We start from the raw sequence: 13,734 nt of genomic DNA on the forward strand, positions 1-13,734 counted from the left end.
TAAACCTGCAGTCCTAGCCATCTGTCAACCATTGCCAAGTGCTGTGAGTGGCAGATGATTTTCTGCCAGTTGGAATGTGAAGAAGACAGTCTTCCCTGCATAGGAAAAGAGCATAAATCAGAAAAGAACAATTTAAACTGGTAAACATCTAAAGTGGTTTTCTTTTCTGCTATGTTACAGTACTGTAGAACATTTTAACGGAGTCCTTTGTGAGCTGCCATATAAAAGTATACCTCACTTCCTGGCATCTAGTAAGATTAGTAAATGCAATCAAAACATCTTTTTTAAAAAAAAAATCTACTCAACTTGTGCACAGGGAGAAAATTTGGGGCATATACTAAAATATTGATGATTTTGAGCATGCATTATTAACTTTGTTATTATTAACAATTAACTTTTATTGCTGCTGATTATATGCATCTATGACTAGTATGAAGTTTTGATGAAGCTAGATATCTAGTAGGACAAAATAGGCAGGTGATACTAATGTTGGGATTTGCTGGCTGTCCAACATATTTCTCATAGCATTCCCCCCTCCCCACCGCAAATAATATTTTCTCCTCTGTTGGTATCTGATGCCACATCTGCATGGTATAAATGTCTTGTGAAGGTAGAATTTAGCAACATTTATGTGAGTGGAAAATGATGTGTAGGGACTTCTTTGCTGTGCAGTGCAACCTTATCTGACTCAAGCTTTGGCAGCAGATAGAATTGCAGAATAATAGAATATTAAGTCTGGGTTTGTAGATTGTATTTCCACATTTCCTGTCCACTGAGTCAGGGCATCTTAACTGTGATAAAGAAAAAAAATAGGTCTTAAATAAATGGTGGCCTTAATAAATAATGACTATACAAAAGGCCAATTGTAAGGCAATCCAAAAAAAGGTGAGAAATAAGATGAAGTTGCTTTCAGTTAATGTGTCTGAAAAACAGGTGCTGCAAACTAGACTTGTGCAAATTACTTCTGGCCACCACTTGGCTTTTTATATTTATGTTGAACAGAATAATAAAGTTGGAAGGGACTTAGGTCTTCTAGTCCAACCCCATGCTCAAGCAGGAGACCCTATACCATTCCAGACAAATGGCTATGAGTCTCTTCTTAAAAACCTCCTGTGATGAAGTGCCCACAACTTCTGAAGGCAAGTCATTCCACTAGTTAATTGTTCTCACTGTCAGGAAATTTCTCCTTAGTTCTAAGTTGGTCCTCTCTTTGATTAGTTTCCATCCATTGTTTATTGCCTTGCTTCTACTGCTTTGGAAAATAGGTTGACCCCCTCTTTGTGGCAGTCTCTTAAATATTGGAACACTGATTTCCTAGATTCACTGATGGTTATTAGGATTCATAATTTAAATAAGATTATGCATACTTAAATGAAGAATTGTAAAGAGAGCTGCTGGGTCCCTGACTTATTTTCTTACACCTTTTCTGAAAGCAAAATCTTTAGGTAGATTTACTACCAGATGTATGTCTGGGTTAGCCCCACATAAGCATCAATAAGTAGTTCCTGCCTATGCCAACAATACAAGAATGAAAAGAAGCACTGACACATTAGTTATACATGAAGGAATCAAGCTGGGACAGTTACAACTCTACCAGCATATTTTGATATAAAGGCCTTAGATTTCAGGTCACTTAAATGGCAATTGCTCCAAGAAGAAGGAAAAACATTATCTGTCATGCTCAAATAAATCTTCTGTCCACTTGACTGTCAAATGGAGGTGGGAGGATGAAGGAACAGAACTGTTCCTGTGCAGTAGACAAGCTCACCTAATTGCTAATAAAACATAGCAAGGTCAAAGGGCATTTTAACTCTATACAAACAACTTTAAAATATATATACTTAAATTCTGTAATTCATTAACTTAAAAATTAATGGAAGGAAAAGCTTTCTGTTCTGCTTTCTCCTCCCTAACTTTGTATAAGCCAATACTTCAACCAGCAGAGTTGTTCCTGATCCTCATCTGAGATACAGCCAAGTTCTTAAGGAGTGTTTTAGTAACAGAACAAGAAACTCGGAATAAGATTCTCAGAAGCAGTGCTTTTTTTGTCATAGAATGCACCGGAACAGAGTTCCGGCACCTTTTTTGAAGGATTTTCCAAGTTTTAAAAGTAACTTTTGAAAATTTGATGTTTGGTTCATATGGACTTGAATCACCCTGTTGAGCGTAGCAGCTCGGAGGCAAAATCATTAAAACGGTGCGCGCGGCCTGCTTGTGTGTCAAGTATGATGCATGCGTACTTCATCCACGCTCAGCTTGTGGCATTGCTCGGCTTGTGATTGGTCATGTGGTTGCGTGCTGAGTGCTTACTGTGAGCGGCAACCATTATGTTTCGTTACACAATTGACGTGTATGGGTGTGTGTAAAGTGATTGACTACAAGTGAAAGGTTAATAATTTCTTTATTTTAAAAAATCGTTGGTGAATTGAAAATCTTTTTTAAATTTTTAGTGTAAAAGTGTGACCCCAAATTTAAAAATGAAAAAAAAAAAATACTAATTACTTCTCAACCACCGGTCCTGCTAAGAATATATAATTTTTTAAATAAAAGATTAACAAGATGTGAGTTCCAGCACCTTTTTTCTTACAAAAAAGCACTGCTCAGAAGTATAGATTGTATATCCTATAAGACACAGAAGTCCTTTTAAATGCAACATTGAACGCCATACAGCAGAATATTTAGCATTTTGGCTTTAAAGATTTAAATGTTGCAGGCATATAACTATTATCCTTATAAACAGAATATCTAATAATTTCATTAGAAGTTGTTTGGGTTCACAAAGAGGTTTGAAGAGTGAAGCTTCTAAGAAGATAACAACTGGAAATAAATGCCAAGATATTTGAAAGCCTTCACCTGCTAAGTTTGATAGTTATTGATCTTCCAGATATGGGAGTTGTTAGCATACCACTTTGTGAAATAAGACTATCTTGGTTTTTGTGTGGTGTGGTTGATTTCTAGCAGTAGGATTTTACTACATATTAATGTAAATGTCAACTTAAATCCAATTATTATAAGACCTAAACCTGATATGGGTCATTTTTTGCTTCACCTAGCATCCTGCCTAAATTCCATTGTTGAGGACAACCTCATTCTCTAGGTTGCTTATTCAAGGGCTTATTTACTCAGGAATAGGGGAAGACTTCTCTGAACTTCCTTCAGGCCACTTTCTCTAGAACCCAATCCATAACAGCACTTCAGCTCTGCCAATATTTGTATAATTATTTAGAGAAAACAAAGCCATTTAACCTTTAAAATAGCTGCCGATTTCAGTTGCTGTCCTCACTGCATTTTCACAGAAAATGTCATCCTTGGTTTTCCATCCTGATATTGTAATGTGCAACTATCCAGAGATGGGTTACTGTCATGTAAACAATTAATATTGATGGTGCCATCAGACAAGGATTTCAGTGCAGAATTGGTAGGAATACCTCTAAATGCAGCAGGGATGGCTTACCCCACTTTGACAAAAGTAACATTCCCATAAGAACACCTTCCTTAACAATTGCCCAGCAATTATTTCTGTAATTACAGAATTCTGGAGCTATGAAAACACTTTTACGCAGGCAACACCTTACTTGTTGCAACTGCTTCCATTTCCATTTCAAAATGCTGTCCAACTTTGAAAGCTAGGAAATAACACACCACGGCTAGGCCAGCTCCATGTGACAGGTGCTCTTCTGTGGTCAGACTACAAGCAGTCCTTGACTTACAACAGTTGATTTTGTGACCATTCGAAATTACAAAGTGACTTATGATCGTATTTTACACTTGTGACCATTGCAGTGTCCCCAGGGTCACGTGATCAAAATTTAGACACTTGGCAACTGATTCACATTTGTGACAGTTGCAGTGTCCCAGGGTCATGCGCTTGCCTTTTGCCACCTTCTGACCAGCAAAGTCGATGGGGAAGCCAGATTCACTTTAACAGTGGTGTTGCTAACTTAACAACTGCAGTGATTCACTCAACAACTACAGCAAGAAAGGCAAGAAATGGGACTTAACAAATGTTTCACTTAGCAACCAAAATTTTGAGCTCAATTGTAGTAATAAGTCGAGGACTACCTGTACTAGGAAGAGGGGTCCTTCTTATATTTGTGGAAGCTTGCTTGTTTTTCATTTTGATACCCAGAGATTTCTACGCCTACACAAAGTCCTTTCACAGCTTTGCATTTCACCAGATAAAAGAGACAGTTAACAGGATGGAACTCCCTCCCCTTTCGCTTCCCCTTCTTTTCTTCCCCCCCCCCCCAAGACCTTCACAAACCAGCTCAATCTGCTCTCACAGACTTCTTGCTGATACGTCTCACTTTATTGGTGAGTTTGGCCTTGGGTGTCTCAGCTGTTTGATCAATATTGCAGAGGGTCAGTGATATTTTCTCCTTTTTAGTGGCTTGCTGTCTTTAACTTTGTCACCTGATGAACAGCACTACCCCTGGAACGCTTATCTTGTATCGATTTTCTCAGCTCTCCTTCTGCATTTCTAGCTGTCCCACCATTTCCTTTCCTGTCACCAGATGCCCATTTGATATGAACTTATCCCCTTCTATACAAACTCCTTGTTTTACAGGGACTTTTCCCCACCACCACAAACAGCCAATTGTCAAAAAAACAATTTGGGAAGGAGGCTGACTCCTTGATATCCTTCACCATTTATTATTGGGATTTTTGCTTTTCTCCTTGTCCTCATCATTATCGCTGCAATTTCAAAAGCGATAGAATGCTGTAAATTGAGGCTTTTCTTCTCTAGTTTCATTAACCCATCCTTGGATAAACCACTTGTAAGGAACTGAGAGCCTGAATTCTGCAGAGGATAAAATACATGCTAAGGTATATCAGAAATTCTGCTTTAGCAGCAGTTCCTCTAAGCAGTTTCCAAAAGGAGAAGCAAAAAGTACAATCACACAACAATAATCATCACTAGGAGGTTTTTAATTCTCTTATTTATAAATGAATCAGGGTATTTTCACATAACAAAAGTCCCAGCAGAAAAGAAAGTTTTAAAGGCATATAAGCACTTGAGAGAGCCAGCTTGTATAGTGGTTGAAGCACCAGGCTAAATATCTGGAGTTCTGGTCTTACTTTATGTACAAAGCCAGCTGGCCAGTCACTCTCTCACAGCCCTAGGAAGAAGACAAAGGAAAACCACTTCCAAAAAAACCTTACCAAGAAAACTGCAGGAACTTGTCCAGGCAATTTTCAGAAGTCAACATTTATTAATCACTTTATCAGATGCCTAAGCTACAGTTGACAAAAAGTTTTGCCTTTTAATAAAATTTGTTAATCAGAAAAGGTGCTACCAGATTCCAGATTTTTTTTGTCACCATAGGCTAAAATGGTTCTTCTTGTGTAACAATGGCTCCAAATTCACACCATGAGCTTTTACTCAAAGGGGCAGACTTTTAATGTTGTTTTAAAATAATTAAAAACATGTTACACTCATCAACTCAATAGCCAAAAATATATGTTTTGCTCGCCAAGATAAATAAAAAAAATATAGATGAACCTAAAATTAGTATTTAAAAAATGAAATTATGTTTTATTTGAGCAATTTATATAGCTGTCGCTCAGAAACGGGCAACACACAATTATAATAATAAACAATAACAGAATATAAAACAGAATCCACCAACGGCAACCCAGCAATCAAAACAATTGTCCAGGGTGGATTGAAAAATTATCCTGACCTAAGGCCTGAGAATGAAACAGGCCCTTATGGCTTTATGAAAAGGAGACATGTTTGGGATCGTCTTCATCTACCAAGAGATATGGTGGTAATCTGATTTCCCTTGACAAAGGGTTCCATAATTTGTTTTATATTTTATTATAATAGTAAAATATACTAAAACTAAGCTTAAAGAAAAGAAAATAGAAAAAAGTGTAAGAGAAAAGAAAGAAAAAGCAGGAATATAATAAAAAAGATATACCTTCCTCATAAGCATAAACAAATTTAATGGCTCCTCACCCCCCCAAAAAAAGTTACAAACTTATTTCTTCAACCCATATTCTATCTCTTATCTATAAACAAATCTATAAAACTTCAAAAGAAAACCACAGAAAACCATAAACGTCAGGAGAATGTCCAGAAAGGGTTGTCAGAAATAACAATATGAATCAAGTTTATATTTCTGCATTTTAAAAAATATAAGAAGCCTAATTTTCTAAGAAGCCTAATTTTAGTTCATTAAAATATTGTTATTAATTATTAAATTTATATGCTACTCATCTCATTGACAGGTGATTGCTATAGGATTTGATTTCTCTACCTTTCTTCTTTGTCCCTGGGCATTGAATTGTTCAAGGCTGTAACAAGCCTCTTTTCTAAATCCAATAGAAAAAAATTATCTGGGTCACTCTCATGATTTACAATTAGTATTTCCCTTTTAAATTTTAAAACTCAGCCAGTTTCTTTTGTATATTTAGTGAAGCATCCTATTCTAAGCCATTCTCTTGGTCTGTCAGTTGTAAGTTCACTTTCAATACCATGTCTTGTCAGATAAAATTTGTTCTACATTTCTCATTTCTTCAATAACCTCTTTTGCACATAGTCTATTCATAAAAATAGACATCATCACTGACATCGCTGATATTTTCTAATTCCATTCCTTATTCGCCTTCAATAATTTATTCTGATAACATTTTGCATCATTTTATAGGCTACTATAAATCCTCTACCTAAAATCTTCAATCTCCACTAGTACCCAGTTTTTGAAATCATGAAATTGCTTGTCTTTGTTATGTCTTGTAAAAAAGCAAAATAGAATCTACTTTCCACAAGGAACTATTTGTTCTTAAATATAAATAATTAAGAACAAAATAATTTCTTTATTAATTATAAAGAAATTCCAAAATCTTATTTTAACAGTTTTAATATTTCAATTTTATCTATTAATCTATTTATAACTTTCTAAGCACAAAATGTTAGCTTTTTGCTGTTTATTTCAGATTCTTTACATTCTTAAGCTTTACATTCTTAAGCTCATAATTAAAGTTTTTTTTTGTTCAGGATTAAAGGCAGTTGGCATTTTCAAACTTCTTGTTCCAAAGGAATCCAATAGTTTAGATATAGTTAATGAGCAAGTTTTGAAAGCGATTAGAAAGTGAATCTACTCAGTTTCTTATTCTTGTTCTTTGCTTCAGTCATCAACTCCAATTCTCCATACCGCCCCCAGAAATCAAGGAATGCCACAATTTGTGAGTGTGGCTAATGAAAGAGATAATGGAAGTTATAGTTTAAAACATCTGGAGAACATCATTTCGCCTATTCCTATTAGAAGGTAAGGTGCATTAGTCAGTAAGAATGGAGAATCTGCTGCGGACTTATCTTCTTTCAACAAACACCTTCATGATGAAATAGACAGCATTGTATTGACTCATCCAAGCTCACAGCTAGTATTTCTCAAGTCTGGCTGGGGAATTCTGGGAGTTGAAGTCCATTCTTCAAGTGTAGTACATTGCCCAGCAGTACATTTAGCTTTTCTTTTCCATTGTAGAAACAATATTTAACCTTTCCTCTATTTCAGATAAGCCAGCTGATTCTGCCAAGAACATCCTTCCTTTTTCTGTGATAGTCTAGATTCTCACCATTATCACAAAAGGAAATGTGGCTCATCAAATGTATTTCCTTCTCCTATTGTATACTCATTTGTTTATATTATTGTCATGTTTATACTTATTACGGTGGGCTATCCCAAGCAAGATCTTCCAATTAAATTATGCAAATGTCCAAAGTAAACTAATTACGGTGTGCTAGAGGGACCTACTTCATAGGAATGTTGTAGTATTTAACTGAGGTGAGGTAAACAGAATCTGCCTATTATTTTGGGTCTCCTCGTCAAATTGATTTAGTAAAATCATTTAATTATTAAACATGTTATAGGCCTCTGGAAACATCCATGACAGCTATTTTTATTAGATTTTTTTAATGTGCATTCATATAGAAAATGTACTATTTGTGGATAGCATAATAAATTGGGCTGTACTCTGTTGATAATATACATATTCAGTATAAACATTGTGCTTACTTCTATACATTTTACTTTTAAATATTAAAAATAGTGGGGTATTTCTGGCAGTGCAATATACTGAGCATTTTTCTCCTTCCTGCTTTTATTTGGGTTTCTATTTTTTCTTTCCACACTACCAGGCATAGAGCTGTGCTGTTAAAAGCTATGATTTAACATACGTGGACTCTTTTATTCATCTAACAAGTTTATTCCTTTGTCAGGTACTGCCTCATATCAAAGGATTTTACTGAGGTGGGCACGCAGGGAATTTATTGCTGTAACAGGTTTATTCTCACAGCCTTTAATCATTTATGCAGACGCCCTTCCGTTTTGTACACAAATGGGCAAAAGGTGAGAGATCGTGGGGCCACACTGCCCCCTTGTGGTCCAAAGCAGCATCTGACAGCCAGAACATTAATCATAGCAGCAGGAGTGTAAAATTCAATTTTACCTCTCCATTCATTCTGAAATGAGTTGAAGGCCGGCCTTGTACATATAAACCGCACTTTACTTTATCAGAGTGTTGGTAACAAATGGTGTGTCTTCTTCAGGGAGTTTAACCATCAAAAAACAGTGCACCATTTAATTCCCCTCGCGCCTAGGGTCAGAGCAGGAGCTCTTGGCATCAGCAAATGCTTCAGTCCTCAGCTGTGCAGTAAACTATGTTTTAGAGATTGTTCCTCAATATGAAATGATCAGCCCATTTATCTGCTAAAGGAGCCCATCTCTTTGTTCAGCCTCCCAATATTTTTTTCTGCTGACCTGATCTGGACAATAAACCAGACCCGTCTTAAGATATTCTCTGTTCAATTTGTTATTTGAGTCTCTCCGAGCCTAGCAGTCTCCGTCAGCATCCAGATTTCCAATTTTCTTTTTCAGCCAGTTTGCCTAGGTTCTTGCCTGCAAGACTGAGAGGAGTCATGCTATCCCCCTCCCGCCCCTCACCCCAAAACAGGAAGATTAACTGCAAGAACGAGACCTTCAACCCAGATGAACTGAGAACAAATTGGCACTGTTCTCAACTAATGTTGAGGTGAAATTTCTTAAGACAATTTTCAACTCCAAGTAAAAGAGGCAAGGGAAAAGCAATGGCAGCTCTTCCAAATAACCTTTACATTACATGTGGGGACAGCTGTAGGTCATTTTGCTCTTTCTTTGTAATTTTATGTTACATGCTAGAACTCTTCCTAAAAAGAAGAAGTCTCTGCCTTAAAAAAAATATATCTGCCTCAAGAATGACATTGAAATAATGCCGCTATCATTCTAAAGAGGTTTCTGGAGAGACATAGAAAATAGGAAATCTCCTACGCTTCTTGTACTGACAACATGCCATTTTTATTAAGTGTTGTGAAGAACACCTGTTAAAATCCTCCCAACTGCCATCCAGAAAAAAATGAAGGTTTACAGATTTTTTTGCTCAAGTTTTCTTTCTCTTTTTCTTTCTCTCTTTCTTTCTCTTTTTCTTTCTTTTTTTCTCTTTCTTTCTTTCTTTTTCTTTCTTTCTTTCTCTTTCTTTTTTTCTTTCTTTCTTTCTTTCTTTCTTTTCCTTCCTTCTTCTTTCTTTCTCCACCTATCTTATATCAAACTCTGGGTGGCACTCAGTCAACAATTAAAACAACAATAAAGCAAAATAATACATATATTTATTAAAATCATAAACATTAAAAAAATCTGGCACCAAAGTTAAACTTCCACTTATTAAATCCTCTTATCCACCACACCCTGTCCCAGCACTTGGGGGGAAAGAAAAGTCTTAAGTGCTATTTGACTAGGAGGGTAGAAGCCTGCCAAACTTCAAGGGGAAGCGTGCTCCAGAAGGCAGAGGCTGCAACTGAAAGGGTGCTGCTGCTACACTTCCTAAATCCCATAAGGTGGCAATATTTAAGAGAAGGTACTAGGAGCATAGTCACCCCATATGATCTGATAGGACAGGCAGATGTCCTTAGGGAGAGACAGGCCTTCAGCTAACCTGGCCCTGTGCCATATTTTAAATTCACAGCCAAGTAATTAGCTGGTTAAAAAGAGAACTCCTAATTTGACATTGGCATTAAGATAGTGGAAACAAAGGAGGTTAGCAACATATCACTTTGATCTACTGATCAATGAAGTTGTAACACACTGGGCTGTACATTGATTCAGTTTCTAATCTTGAAAACACTAAGTCCCATCAACCTTCAGGTCCTTTTATTATTTATTTAGTATATTCATATACCATTTCCTTTTGCCTTGCCATACCATGCCAAGCAGTTTACAGTCAGTAATTTTAACAATGGCTTAACGGATAAGCTGTACGTTAAAATACAGTATAAATTTAAATTCAATTTAAAAAGTTAAATAAAACAAACAAATAAAACTACATACCAAACATTTTTATAGGAGTCCTGGGTGGAAAGGAAAACATTAACCATTACCTAAAAGATGTAATTGTAAAAATAGCAGGAGGGTGAGCATTCCAAGGATCTCCAGGGTAACTTAATGGTGATGTAAGATGAAGCTCAAAACTTGAAGGCTTGGATTAATAGGTAAAATATTAAATAGCTAGAATCCACACAGAGAAAAAAAAGGAACTATACAAATCAAGCAGACTATATATGGAAATTCAGCATTCACAATAATAAATCAAGATGGCATCATAAGAATTGTGCACATAAAAAGAGCTCTGCCGATTGTAGACATAAACAGCAATGCTACATCTGCCTGGGCCATTGATTTCTGGCAATCTAACTTTAATCATGAATGAGCAAGGATCCATGGATAATACATTTAAATGTAAGCAGGTAGTCTGCAACGTGTACAACAGGAACAGAAATCAAGGAAGGCAGAGTCTCCTCTGAATAGGCTAATCTGAACAAAATATTTTCCTATTGCTTTTTAAAGCACTTGATAGAGGAAGTTGACAGATAAATCAGTGCAGAAGTATATAATTACTGGCTACTTCTCAAATCACAAAATTTCCACCAAAACCTCATGCAAGAATTGCGGTAGATTGCATCTGATGATTGTGCACATGGATATAATTTACCATGTGTATACAAACACAATTCAGCCTTGGTTTTCTTAAGGACAATGGTTATAACACGCCACCATTAAATGTCTACATACAAACTGCTTATTAGAAATGGGACTTGCAACAAAATATTGTAGTGAAATTCTCTTTTATCAAGGTTTTAGCAGATCAGGAACCTATTCTATTCTCTCTACTCCTCTACCTGTAGAGAATGGAATAAATTATCCTGATTAGCTGAAACTCTGAAAAAAGAGTTTGTATCTCAACAAACATTGCGTATCTCAACAGCCGATCAATATTTTGAAATCCTGTCATCTAACTTTTAAAGCTAATTTATATCTCATTACTAAAAGTGCTCATTTAAAATTTGGAATCCATATTGGTAGCAAAGCACCCTTCCCATTGTATTTTTTTCCAATTAACAGTAAGTGTAACTCCCAAGAAACAGGCAGCATTCCTACTTTTAAAGTCTCCTTGCTCTATCCCTCTAGCTGCACTTGTTCATCAATTTTGAAACAGATCTATTTGTGGGATCAGTGAAGGACAGAGCTCTTCAAGCTGTCAAAGAAAATAGTTAGTGGTACCAGTCAGTGACATCTTTCATAACTGTTCCAGACTATTAGCATTGCAGATCTGCTACACCAGTATTATCTATAGCCACTTTATGGTTATAGATAGGAGTCTTGTTGCCTGGCTAAGAGCAATGCTATAAAACCAGCCACATTTTTGTAATGGTCTGTGTTTGTGTGATTTTTTAATCTTTCATTCCTAATCTGACTTGAAAATTTCAGCTACCTATAATTCATAGTTGTACCTTTCCTTACAGTGGGAAGCTATAGGTAGTCCCAGTTCTCCTTTCCATTTCCCAAAATAGCCTATACTGGCCTGGGAAAAAGCCTCTACACCGGGGTGTGAAACTGCTGGCCCGCGGGCCGGATACCTCATGCCAAAACCACGCCCACCCCATTGCCGGCAATGGGAAAAAAGTCTCGATATATCATGACACGTCACGTGACGTCGCGAGTTTGACACCTATGCTCTACACTGTGCCACATGGGTTCTGTATCAACATGGGCATCACTAAACTCAAGGCAAAGTCTCTAGATATCTGAACATGTCCAACAGGTTTGAGCTACTTCATTTTCCCAAGAATCAAGGCCAGCTCTTCAGCTCTTGTTGAGTTCAGATTTAATTCTGAGATCATAATTCATACCAGCATGATAAGCACATTGCACATTAGGACCCATTCAAGAGTTGTGAGACATACATATTTTATCCTGTTCCTAAAGATAATATGACAGTAATTGACAGGGAACATCCCAAGAACCTTGTCCTGACAAATGAAATATATTTAGGTGAGGTTGTGATCCCTTGACAACTGATCACAGTTCTCAACTTTCCTAATATCAAAGGTTTTTAAAGAGAACTGACAATTCTTCTTTTAAAAAGAAAAATAAAATAAATTAACCCCAATGCTGATGCTGTTTCGACCTCACTAAAATTATGCAAAATAATTCACTTGTTTTGATGGACATAATTTAGAACATTCCCTTATCTAAATCAAATTTAATAAAGTACAGATTTTATCATGACCTTTACCTAGCTCTCTTTGGTTACCAAACTGCAGATTTTATTCTTTCCAAAGCAACAGAAAGCGAGAAAGAAATTATGTGAGGTACACTGAAGAAACTCTCCATGAGCAGGATAATTTTCTCAAAACAGAATGGAATGAGGCCAGTTTGGTTTAGAAAAAGAAAGACTTGAGATTTGGAACCCAGAAGAAGAAAGACTGAGGTAAAAAAATGGTCTGGATCAAGCTGAGGGCTGCAGAGAATAACGCTCTAGGAAGAATTTCCCAAGTGGACCTCTATGAGAGAGGCAATTTGGATACGCAGCTCAAAATATTTCCAGCTGCCCCATTTTAAGCCTTTCATCATCATGTGACTAAAGTGGAGCATATGCAACCAGCCCTGTGCTTTCTAGTGCACACATGCACACACACACCCAATGTGAAGCAATATACACTGAAAGTAGAATACATTTGCAGGCAGATCTAATATGTTACTTAATTGTGCAGGAAAAATAGATGCCTCCCAGGACTATGCTGGTAAATAGGTTGGAAAGAATTCCAGAAGCCTTGCTCTGTACACTTTCTCTATTTTGTCTCTTGGATGGTCATTTTCCCTTAAGAAAAATGTGTGTGTGTGTGTGTGTGTGTGTGTGTGTGTGTGTGTAAAACACTGTACAATGATAGAATAAAGGCAGAGAAAGAGGGTGTGCATGTCTGTGCAGCCCTTCATGTAATTCAGAGCACTGCAGGGTGGGGATAGAAATGTTGAGTTTATCTGCAACTTCTTAAAACAACTATGCCATTTCTTTGGATCACAAATACACCCACAAACATAGTACAGAATCTCATTTTTCATGATAGAGAATTGGGTTTAAGGGGCAGACTATGTAAGTCTACATCAACATTCATCTAATATCCAAGCTACCACTCTGGGTGATACCTTCACATATTTTTCAAGCCATAACTAAAGGAGTGGTAATAGAGGGACTTACATATAAAGATTTGTTATACCAGAGTGGTGGTGGTAACTGGTGTTTAAAATCAATAGAAGTTTTGAAGCAAAATAACCCAAATTTCTCTTGGCTTTTGTATAGACAAATTCAAGACAGATGGCGAATTGATAAAAAGACTATTTTTGTTATGGAAGACGGGAA

This window comes from Protobothrops mucrosquamatus, unplaced genomic scaffold, assembly GCF_001527695.2.
Source record: "Protobothrops mucrosquamatus isolate PMUCROS unplaced genomic scaffold, P.Mucros_1.0 scaffold119, whole genome shotgun sequence".
In the NCBI taxonomy this organism is placed as follows: Eukaryota; Metazoa; Chordata; class Lepidosauria; order Squamata; family Viperidae; genus Protobothrops; species Protobothrops mucrosquamatus.